This window comes from Ptychodera flava, chromosome 9 (genome assembly GCF_041260155.1).
Source record: "Ptychodera flava strain L36383 chromosome 9, AS_Pfla_20210202, whole genome shotgun sequence".
NCBI classification, from domain to species: Eukaryota; Metazoa; Hemichordata; class Enteropneusta; family Ptychoderidae; genus Ptychodera; species Ptychodera flava.
The window spans coordinates 12,681,967-12,694,643 of record NC_091936.1 but is presented as its reverse complement, the minus strand read 5'-3'; the positions used below and the strand labels follow the sequence as shown (position 1 = coordinate 12,694,643).

The 12,677-nt window shown below is 35.9% G+C and overlaps 1 long non-coding RNA gene across 1 annotated transcript; it reads left to right on the top strand.

The window, feature by feature from the left end:
• The first annotated feature begins 432 nt into the window (after positions 1-432).
• Positions 433-2,437, top strand: LOC139139591 (uncharacterized). The gene is made up of 3 exons (XR_011553823.1): positions 433-552; positions 1,271-1,342; positions 1,888-2,437. It is a non-coding gene; the product is annotated as an uncharacterized lncRNA (long non-coding RNA).
• The last annotated feature ends 10,240 nt before the right edge of the window (positions 2,438-12,677 follow it).

Sequence of the window (12,677 nt, the reverse complement as noted above, 5' to 3'; positions counted from 1 at the left end):
TGTGATATGTATACAGATTTGTTCTTTTTTTACTAAGTTAAGGTAGTGATCATAATGGTATAATTTATTGCTTTGTCCCAGAATGATAATTTTGATGTTGTTATGGAACCAGAAGGCAGACATGCCTTGGCGAAGAGGAAAATATTATTAGGCAATATATCTGAGGTACACTGTGCTGTGATGGACCATATCTGTGAAGAGGTTTGTGGCCATTTTTAAATTTATATATAGTAGAATGGTGTGATTGCTACATGTATTTTCCTAAACAACAGGATATGGCACTGTTTTTGTCAATCTAAAAGCTATATATTCATGAGCAGTTTTCATGAATGCACTGTGTACACCTTCAATTTCTATCTTTTTTTAATACTAATGTAAAAAAGTCTCTGTTAGCTTTTTAATTTGAGTAACATGTACATCTTCACAGAGTGATACAACCAAAGATGAAGAGATAATTGTTATATCATCGACAGAGTCCTCTCCCAGAAAGTTGACATCTACAGAAACCTCCCCTGCCTACAAAAAACTAGTTGACTTGAGGAGTATGAACAAGTAAGTTTTTGAAATTTACACCAATAACTTATTTTCTGCTTGTTCAAGTTTATATCTAACTTGACCAGTCTTTAAAACCCAATGTAGAATAACAGAGTTCTAAAATATCTGAAAACAAAAGTATTTCAGAGGGCGCTGATTGTTTACCAGTAGCGGGGTTACACTGGCTGCAGATATAAAGAACATTTATGCAATGAACTCTTGTCCAAGGTCCTGTAAAGTCATCTAGGTTTAAAATATTGAGCAAATTCAGAATTTAACCTCAGCATGTCATTGCTATCAAATTATAACATTGCCACTTTCAACAAATGTGTCCCATAGCTTAACAAATGCTGTTACACACAGGTTGCAGTAAAGTAAAGCCTCACCAACAGTGCCCTCACAGGGGAAGGAACCCTAAAAGGTTTTCATTCTAGACAGTTCAGGAATCATCTTTGATGTTACAGTTGCAAAATGAATGAAATTTCCACTTTGCTTTTAGCATTTAGTAACTAGCAACTTTGAAAAGAAAACAGTGTGTACGTATGCACACAAACTTTTTGTTTTCTATTTTAATATGACTGCTTTTCTACAAGTGATAAACACAGTATAGACCTAGGCACGAATGAATCACTGAAATAACACATTAAAGTAAAAATGTGACAGTTGTGAATGTTGGGTGTGTATATTCTTTCTTTGACCTGCAATGTGAATGTAGCTTATATTTTATTATTTCCAGGTCTTCCAAAAAGAATCATGCAAAGCGACATCGACGAAGGAAAGGAAGGCGTAGACTGTTTCAGGATGATTTGTAAGTATTTAATTGTTATTGTAACCCCGTGATTATTACTTTTTGTGCAATGAAACACAGAATGTATGTGTGCATGTATGCTTTATGTGTTGAATCTGTGAGCAAGAGTTGTAAGTTGGCAGAGAGTGATGAGTAGGGGGTGGGCATAATGGAGCCATCTTGAGAACAGAAGTTTCACTCTGTTGTGCAAGACTTCCCCGTTGTGTTGTCTAACACCCATCCTATGCCAATTTAAATGTAAAATTATAACAATCCTCTGCTTTCCTTAAAGTATACTCTCAGACTGCCTAAATTACTTTTAGTGAACTTACGCAGCATCATGCATGTACATTTTATTTTCAACTGTATGAAACCTGACAATCAATATTTCACTTGTAGACCAAGTAAAACTAACTGAGAGCTACTATGTGCATTCTGATTTGGAGAAATCAATTTGCAGTGAGGAAATGGCTAATCATTAGCTTTCACTTGATGTTAGTCGTGGTCAAATCGTTTTATCTCCATGATGTATTAAAAATTTTGGTACTTATGTCTTTCTTTCACAGTGACTCAAGTATGGTAATTGATCTGACAACAAATGATGAACAGGGGGAGCTTTCAGAAAAGAGTTCTGATGATGAAGTGTACTCATTGTCTAGTCAAAGCTCAGAATCTGATACGGATGCTCATTTTACACCACGTCCTACATTTCAGACAAGGATGCAATTTTGACATCACAAGCACTAGATTTAATAAACGACATGGAAAGAAGTGCGATAGACCAGGTACCATATGGCTACAAGCATGCTGGAGTGTTTTGATTGATTTAAATAAACTTGAACATCCAGAAGATATAAAGGCAGATGGAAATGGTAAATGGATATGGGCAGGAAGTAAAGCACGACACTATAGAAAAATATGTGGGAAGTGGAAAGAAACAAAAATAAAGGATGAGGACACATATACTATCCACAGAACAACATGGAGCCATGCAGATGATGGGAGTGGTTTTAAGAGAATTATTATTAAGGTGAAAGAAAATATGTGTGAGGAATACACAAACAAATGCATCTTGCAGTACTTTTTTAAGGATGGAGTTGAAAAATCAGTACATATGTCTCCTCACAAGAATTTGAGGGGGATTAAAACTGACTCACATCTTCGGATGAAAAAATCAGTCCTGACAAAACTGGCTGCTGGTAATAAGCCTGCCAAGACAGTGATACAAAATGTAATAGATGAAGAAGGAGGTCTCCAAACAATAAACGTTAGTGACATTCCAAGAAGTACAAAGCAAGTGTATGCACAGCGGAGGTATCATAACAATGACAGTATGTTTGAGAAAGGGCTGTCAAAAAGCACAGAGATTGAGCATCTACAGCACCTAGCAGTTGATGAAATTATAGCCCGTTTGTACAAAGTATCCGCACCCATCCAGATGTACAGTGTGTCGTTGTAGATGATTACACTCTTAATGAAGTGGTCCAGAATTGCTGTAGTCAGGAGAAGTTTACCATATTTGGTGTCGATCCTACATTTTCAGTCGAAGATTTTAATGTAACAATAACTACATTTCAGAACTTGGACTTGCAGATCAAAAGGGAAGACAGAGCCTCCAACTATGATGGGTCCAGTCTTAATACATCATCATAAGGATGAAAGGTCATACAGGCAGTTATTCCAGGATTTGGTCGATAAAGATCCACGGATTGCAAAAATAAGGGCATATGGAACTGATTCTGAAGAAGCGTTGCGAAAAGCTTTGGGATTCAAATTTCCTACTGCAGAATCATTGTTATGTGCTCTTCACATGAAGAACAATGTTTTAAGACACCTGACAGAAAAAGGGGTACCCAAGACAGTCCAAAAGAATTCTTGTATGATATATTTGGATGTACACAGGGAAGTTTGCATGTGAAGGGGCTGGTGGACTGTGAATCAGATACAGCATATGAAGAGATGGTTAGGGCTTTAAAGCCAGTCTGGGATGAAAGAGAGACAGTGGTAAGCAAGAGGATTCCTGAGTTTCATACATGGTTTTGTAAAAACAAATCTATGGCAGTGAAGAAATCCATGCTTGCAAGTGTAAGGCAGAAATGTGGATTAAAAGAACATCAACAGTTCACCAACAATAAAAATGAGGGCATGAATACTGTTGTGAAAATGAGAAAGCACTTCCAGAAGTTTACAACCATTGGCGAGTTTGTTGTTGAAATAGCTAAAATTCTTCAGGAGCAGAAACTCAAAAGGAGATGGCTATACTTAACCGGGGAAATTATTGTTTGGCACCATCACTTGCAACTCTACAGAAGTCATCTCGAGAGTGGTCAAAAATGACAGAACCACAGAAGATACAACACCTAAAGAGATTACATCACTCAAGAATGGAAACTGAAAATGAAAGAGTTGAGAAGGCAACACCAGATGGTAACTGCAGGACTGCAGATGTTTCGAGTTTCTGTAATATTGCGACATCCATGCCAAATGGGCCTACTGATGTTCAAATACAGCAAATGGTGGCAAGTGCCAAAGAGATTTTGGATACCAAAGATTTCATCTCTATCCCTCCAGCACCAAATAATAATACAGCAAGATTGGTCCACAGTAAAAGCAAGCCAAAGTGTCCACATTTTGTTGAACTGTTTTTGAAAACAGGTAAAGTGAGGTGCCCTTGTCCACTGTATGGGGCCTACAACATTTGTCAACATGCAATTGCAACTTCAGTCAGTCTTGGAAAACAGGAAGTATATATCAAATGGTTAAAACATAGCAAAAATGAAAAGATTAAACCTAAAAGCAGCTTGACACATCTGGTTACATGTTCAATGCCTAAAGATGCAGGAAAGAAACCACTGAAAAGGTACACAAAAAGTGGTTCTAATAGTAAGATTCAGATTGAGAAGACAACATGGAGACAGTCTATGTGTGATGTGAATGAAGAGAGATCCACTGACCAAAGCATCCGAAGAGAATGCTACATTCTCAGGTGGTTAGAACGAACACCAATGGTTAGAAGTTGCTATGGATGCCAGGGAACAATTCGCATACCACCACATGTACCATCCCCACCAAATGATGTTGTCATCAGTCGACGTGAATGGCGTCAATTCAACAGCAATGGAAAACTTATTCTCAAGTATTGCAACGTACATTACCATCTAAAATATGAATGTGTTGTGCTGCAAAATGACAATTTCAACCCACAATGTGACTTGATTATAACAATTAGAGACAAAGTTCGGATGACAACTGTTCATTATAACTATATGGTCCAAGAGTTTGGTATCAATATTAAGCCAGATTGTATGGAGTAATTACAGTGTATGGAGTAATTACAGTGTACTACTATGAGTAAGTACATGTACTTCAACATACTGTCTTGTAAATGGGTATTTATTCTGAGACAATACCCAGAAGCTGCAGTGATGAAAACTAGTGTTACGATTCTGTAAACTTAAACTGTAAAAATACTTGTTTTGAGTATTTCTGCTATGAACTTCTATTTTTCCATGTTTTTGAATATTTCATCTACAGAAATAAGCTTCATAAGTATTACACAAATGACCTTAATCATTAGAAACTGGCATTTGTTGTCTTGTGACAATAGAGCCACCCTTAGCTAAGGTTCCAAACAGCTGTGTTTAAGTTGCAAGAGATATTCTGGCAAATCTTTGTGTGTTCTTATACATTATATATATAATCTTTAAGAGTCTAAGAGGAATCTTAAACATTGATTATGGCAACATCTCATAGAATATCTGGTTTCTGCCAGGCCAGAATGAATTTGAAAAGCACAAGGTCAAAACAAACCAAATGTATAGTTTAACCCTTTCACCCAACTTTCCTTTGTAGAGGTCCAACTTTGCCATAGAAAACAATTTTATCTGGACCAAACCATGGAGGTAAAAGGGTTAAAAAAATCAGATCTAATGAAACCTACAATTGGGAAGAGTTTACAAATTTTGTCTCCAGGTAATTCTGATGGCGCGCAGCTATATTTATGACTTGTGCATACCACCACTTATTAAGGTTGTGTAGCAAAGTTTTACAACTCCATGTTTAGTATACGTTTCAATCTTACAGTATTTAAGATTCTCTGTATCAAACAACTCATATTCATGAACTTCATTCAGTGAGGGATTCGTGTTAGCAGTGCTATGTTTTTAGTCCCCACGGACACCGTCCAGGGGGCCTTATAGGTTTGGTCATGTCCGTCCGTCCGTCCGTCCTTCCGTCCGTTCATGCAGATATCTCAGCGATGCCTGGAGCAATTTCATTCAAACTTGGTACAAAGATTACTTCATATGTCATACACATGCACATTGATTTGTTTTGTGAAACAATCCAATATGGCCGCCGTGTGTCCATTGTTTACGATTTTCCATGTCCTGAACCATAATTCAGACATGACATCAAGCAAATTTATTCAAAGTAAGTACAAGGACATTGACCTATAGTATACATATGTACATCCATTTGTTTTTGTTATGGTCCGATATGGCCACATGGTGGCAATTTTGTTATGGTTTTGTTTTCATGTCGATTTTATTCAAAATGTGTACATGGACATTGACTTATGTCATACATATACGTGTTGTTGTTAAACAGTAAGATCAAATATTGCTGCGAGGCGGCGATTTTGTTACAATTCTTATGTACTGAGCCGTTACTCAGACATATTTCCATCAGTATCATTCAAAGTTGGTACAAGGACATTGACCTATTTCATACATGCTCGTCAATTTGTTTCACGTCATGTAGCAGTATCATGTCAATTATTGAAGTTTCGTAATTATGCTGATATGTCAAGAAATACTGCATCAAATTTCATGAAACTTTGTACAGATGTTAAGCTGCTTAACAGTGAAAAAGACATTTTTCAGTGTCATTTTAATTAATTTGTAATTGCCTGTAATGACTTTCCTAAGTAGAGTGATATGTCCACAAATACAACATCAAATTGATGAAACTTGATACAGATGTTGATCTCATAGTGATGTAAATACTGCATCAAACTTTATGAAATATGGTACCAGTGATAATCTATTAGTGTAAGGATAGTATGAAAAATGTTTTGCAACATCCTGTCGACTAATTCCCACTTTACTCATTTAATGACCTTTGGATAGTGGCCTAAATTGGTTTTATGTTTTCATCACCATGGAACTCATTCTTGGCCACTCAGTATCAAAGTATTTTTATCACAGACCTAATGAAGAGGACTCTATCCTCTCTTAAGACATAATCAAAGCACCCATTAACAAGTGGGGACTGTGTCATCAACGATGACTCGTTTTTTGTAAAAACTTTTACAAGACCAAAGACAACTATTGTGAGACACAATGTATCATGCTTTTTCTTACTTGCCTTGTTTGTGTTGAACAACAGTTAAAGATGTTTTTATTTATCGGTCCAGGTTTATTTTCATGTATTGAAAGCTTGTTGTTTCCATTGTACCATGTACCTTTTTTGGTTAATGCTCAAGCCTTTGTGGTTAATTCAAAATATAACTCCACTGAAGATGTACTGCAGCTCCTCCATGGGGTCTTATTTTGAACTGCTATCAGCAAATCTTACAACACAATACCAAGATACATAACCAACAGTGGTAAAATGCTTTTTCCCTGCCATGATGACAATTTATTCATTTGACATTCTTGCACTATATTTACATGCTATATATTTTATTCTAAAATTCCTGTCCCAAGTTTAATTAACATCTTTCTTTGAAATTAACTTAGTGAAATCATACATTTCTGGCAGATAACCAAATATGCAGATATTGCAGGAAGAGGTAGCGTATGGTTTATATTAAAATGTATATTTCGAGGGAATAGTGTAAAAAGATTGCAAAAAAACCCTGGAATGACAAGCACGGCTCTCTGGCAAGAGATCAATGTCATGATAATGCTTATGGGCTATGGTAGTATGGAATTGACACCCTTACAGTTTAAAGGCATATAACTTCAACTATTTTTGTTATATTCTCTTTCAATGAAAAATACCTTCAAACCACACTTTAAATTTCCCCCAATACATCTTATTAGAAGATTTACCAGCTGCCATCTAAACCTCGGTGTATTCTTGCAGGCAATGTTTGAATGTTTACAGAAATATATGCTGCATACTGAAAATTATTTAATTGTCAGTTTATTCTAGCTTTTTGGCTTTCAACATGAGGTCATTCTGCATGCTTTATCATGCACAAAAGTAAATTATAACGGAAAAATAACAAAAAATGGGCGAAAAAAATAGTGCAAATTTTCACTAATATGATTTAATGACAGTATTTGGCACCATGTATGAAGTGTAACATGGAATGTCACCCCTTACATTTATTAAACAGTGGAAGAGGAATGACTTAATACTAATAAAAATAATAATAATATAATAATAATAATAATAATAATAATAATAATAATAATAATATTAACAAGTTATCAATTCATGACACAGTCCCCGCCTGTTCAATGTTTAGTAAATCGTTGGAACTTTGATATCATTATTTTTGACAAAAAATTGAGGACTTTCAACCTAACGGTCATGTTACTGTATCTATCAAAACAAAAATTAATGTGAATAAGTATGTCATGATCATTAGCTCTGTGCCAAGTTTGAACCAGCTTGGCTGAGGCTTGTCTGAGTTTTGGCTCAAAATATGAAAATTACATAATAACATTGCTTCTGGGCGGCCATTTTGAAATATATTGCAAGGAAAATTTATGTGCACATATATGCCAATATATGTTAGCCCAGTGTCAAGTTTGAATCAAGTTTAATGAGGCATGGCTGAATTAGGGGTCAGAATATGAAAATTACGTAACAAAATTCATGTTGTGTGTATGTCATGTCACCTTAGCCCTGTATTAAATTGGTTGAGTCATGTCTGAGGTAGGGTCAAATTTATGAAAAGTATGTAATGTGTTTCCTGGTGACCATCTTGGATCGTATCGCGAAATAAAGTGACGTGCTTATGTACATTGGGTACTTTTATCCTTTTGCCAAGTTTGAACGAATTTGGTCCAGGCACTTATGAGAAATGACGACGGACGGACGGAGCCCAAACTATAAGTCCCTCCTGGACTTTGTTAGACTTGGTTCATGTCTGTGATTTGTGAATGTTTGAGTGGAGTGAACGCAATGATTTGTATTTTGCTTTCATGTGAAATGCGCGCAGTGAGTGGACGCGATGAGTAGGGTGAACGCGGGTGAGTGGAGTGAACACTATACAGCGGAGTTTCACCCGGAATCACAGACTTGGCTTTCTTGCAGGGTTTGCGTTGCTATAAATTATTCATGAGATGACGTTTTCTTTACTCATATATTATTCATAAGATGACATCACTAAATTTTACACTGTTATTTAGACTGTCATTTCATTGTCGTATACTGCAAAAGATGTTGTTCCACTTCTGTCTTAGTTAGTCAAAGAAGTGATATCCCACTCCTACCATCGACTCATGCTTGTTCATTTTCGTACATTCTGTTTACACGTAGTAGCTTACAAGTCAGTGGAATTGCAGAGCTCTCCGAATCTGAATCTTAATCTGAGGCTGCCTCCGATTCCACACACATAACATGAATGTACTATCGGCAATGTAGAAAAATGGTGCAGAGCCACTGTAATAAAAGTAAACATATGAGTTCTCAGTTTACTTTCCTATAATGTGTTTAGAAATGGTGAATCTTATTTCTAAAAAGTGATTACTTGAATCTCCTGTATGTATGTTTCTAATACAAGGTTACCTATTTGAATTCACGGTAGATATCTGAGTAGAATCTGAATCTGGCGCTTATCGCTTAGACCAAAATGCCGACGTCGGTGTTCGCATGTTTTGAGCTCGCCTTGAACTGAAAAACCTCAACAAATCTTTTTTCAGTTGTTCCAATCGTTGATTGGGCTATCTCTTGCTTTGTTCATCGATCTTTGACACTCTCAACAAACTGCAAGCTTTCTGTATAGTGTTGTATATAATGTATTTACAACGCCTGGCCTGAGGGGTCATTTTGGTCTCGTCTCGACTCGTCTCGGTCCGGGTTTTAAAGACTCGCTGAGTGATACGTACCGGCCGCCGCGTACTATGCATATAAGAAGGGAAGTTGGGAAACGGAATGGCCGTTTTACGCACCCCTCGCCGAGTTTGGAGGCCGATTTCCCTCACAATAAGCCTCAACTATATACTAAACCAGCATCGATGGCCTCCAATACATCTTAGAATTCATACCTACAAGCCTCTTTGCGTCAAAAACGACCTTCTGTCCGTTTTTGGGTGCGATTTCCGTGTTTTTGACGTGATCGAACACTTTCATTCTACAGCTGTGGGCCGGGGTCAGACCAGCCGCGCTGTGATTGGCTAATTTTTTTCCGATCGACCCCATGATGACTCTCTTGTTTAGATCGCTCACGGCCCGGTGGTTTCAATCTAGTCTGGTTCCCTGACCCATTTCCCCGGTAGAGGGCGTGGGGAAATATAGGGTCAGGTACCGGGTAGCCATCTTGAACAGAATTTTGTTCAAGATGGCGGAGGTTAGGGACTGGACACAAATTACAGGGGGGGGTGGGCCGGTGTTTTTTGGGGGTGGGTCGCCATTTTTCGCGCAAGCATTTTTGAAGGGTCATAAAATTTTGTGCAAGCCTATGGGGGAGGGTCACCTTTTTTCATGCATCAAAGCTGAAATTGCATGTGCACGTTATGGAATACTGAAAAAAGAAAAAATACCTCCTGGCACTTTCATTTCTGCCATTCCATTTTCGGCGCGCCCTTCGGGCGCAAATTTCAGGTATAATAAACAATGTATTGATGATCCAAGCAGCCACATTGATTTAAGTTGTCATGATTTCTACTTATTCAACACTATTGTGCATAACTGTCCCCTATAATGACTCTTTCAATAACAATTTGGGAGATTACTTATTTGACATCATTCTCCTATTGACAATACATTGGGTATAGGTCGGTGTCAAACGTTCATGTCGCTGTATGTACATTTTTTAATTTTTTGAGGACATTGACAGAATACAAACTGTTCAGAATAGTGCATAGTGTCATCAATAACAACTGGAAGCTTCAGGTCGAACAACTTTTGAATAACAATTTAGGATCAGATAACCTATGAGTTATTTGTAGTTTCATCATAGAGTGCCATGTATAGTGAATCAACATTTTGGTGAAATTCCAAAATCAAATTTCTTGCACAACCATTGACTTGAAACCACTCTAGTCTAATCATGAATATTAATACTAATAATTAGGTGTACATAAATGCACAGGTTTACCAAGTTTTGTATTGGAAAAAAATTATTCATAGTTTCATCATAGAGTGCCATGTATAGTGAATGGACATTTCAGTGAAATTCCAAAATCAAATTTCTTGCACACCCATTGACTTGAAACTACTCTAGTCTAATCATGAACATTAATACCAATAATCAAGTGTACATAAATGCACAGATTTTCCTATTTTTTTATTGGAAAAAAATTATTCATAGTTTCATCATAGACTGCCATGTATAGTAAATCGACATTTAAGTGATATGCCAAAATCAAATTTCTTGCACAACCATTGACTTGAAACCACTCTAGTCTAATCATGAATATTAATACTAATAATTAGGTGTACATAAATGCACAGGTTTACCAAGTTTTGTATTGGAAAAAAATTATTCATAGTTTCATCATAGACTGCCATGTATAGTGAATGGACATTTCAGTGAAATTCCAAAATCGAATTTCTTGCACACCCATTGACTTGAAACTACTCTAGTCTAATCATGAACATTAATATCAATAATCAAGTGTACATAAATGCACAGGTTTACCAAGTTTTGTATTGGAAAAAAATTATTCATAGTTTCATCATAGAGTGCCATGTATAGTGAATGGACATTTCAGTGAAATTCCAAAATCAAATTTCTTGCACACCCATTGACTTGAAACTACTCTAGTCTAATCATGAACATTAATATCAATAATCAAGTGTACATAAATGCACAGGTTTACCAAGTTTTGTATTGGAAAAAAATTATTCATAGTTTCATCATAGAGTGCCATGTATAGTGAATGGACATTTCAGTGAAATTCCAAAATTAAATTTCTTGCACACCCATTGACTTGAAACTACTCTAGTCTAATCATGAACATTAATACCAATAATCAAGTGTACATAAATGCACAGATTTTCCTATTTTTGTATTGGAAAAAAATTATTCATAGTTTCATCATAGAGTGCCATGTATAGTGAATGGACATTTCAGTGAAATTCCAAAATCAAATTTCTTGCACACCCATTGACTTGAAACTACTCTAGTCTAATCATGAACATTAATACCAATAATCAAGTGTACATAAATGCACAGATTTTCCTATTTTTGTATTGGAAAAAAATTATTCATAGTTTCATCATAGACTGCCATGTATAGTAAATCGACATTTAAGTGATATGCCAAAATCAAATTTCTTGCACAACCATTGACTTGAAACCACTCTAGTCTAATCATGAACATTAGTACCAATAATTGAGTGTACATAAATGCACAGATTTACCTATTTTTGTATTGGAAAAAAATTATTCATAGGGTTTCACCATAGACTGCCATGTATAGTGAATCAACATTTCGGTGAAATTCCAAAATCAAATTTCTTGCACACACATGGACTTGTAACCACTCTAGTCTAATCAAGAACATAAATATCAATAATCAAGCATACATAAATACACAGATTTGCCAAGTTTTGTATTTTAAAAAAATTATTCATAGTTTCTTCATAGACTACAATGTATAATGGATCCACATTTCACTGAGCGAAATTCAAAAAACAAAGTTATTGTACACAGATGCACGTGTTACCACCCTCTTCTAATCAAGCACAATTATGTCAATTATTCAGGGTCATATATACACAAATAGTGCATATTTTTAATTCTGAAATTTTTTTTTACAGTTTTGTCATAGACTCCTATGTATAGTGGATCAACATTTTATGCGAAATTCCAAAAACAAAGTTATTGTACACAGATGCACATTTTACCACCCTCTTCTAATCAAGCACAATTATGTCAATTATTCAGGGTCCATATATGCACAAATGGTGCAAATTTTTAATTCTGAAAATTTTTTGACAGTTTTGTCATAGACTCCGATGTATAGTTTTGTCATAGACTCCCATGTATAGTGGATCAACATTTTGACAGAAATTCCAAATCAAATATCTTGTTCACATGTGCACTTGTAAACAACCCATGCTAATCAAGTATATCTATATCAGTTATTAAACATCTGTATATGAACAGATATAGCTAGTTTTATACTGGAAAATACACGTTCGTAGTTTTCTTATAGTCGACTACATGTATA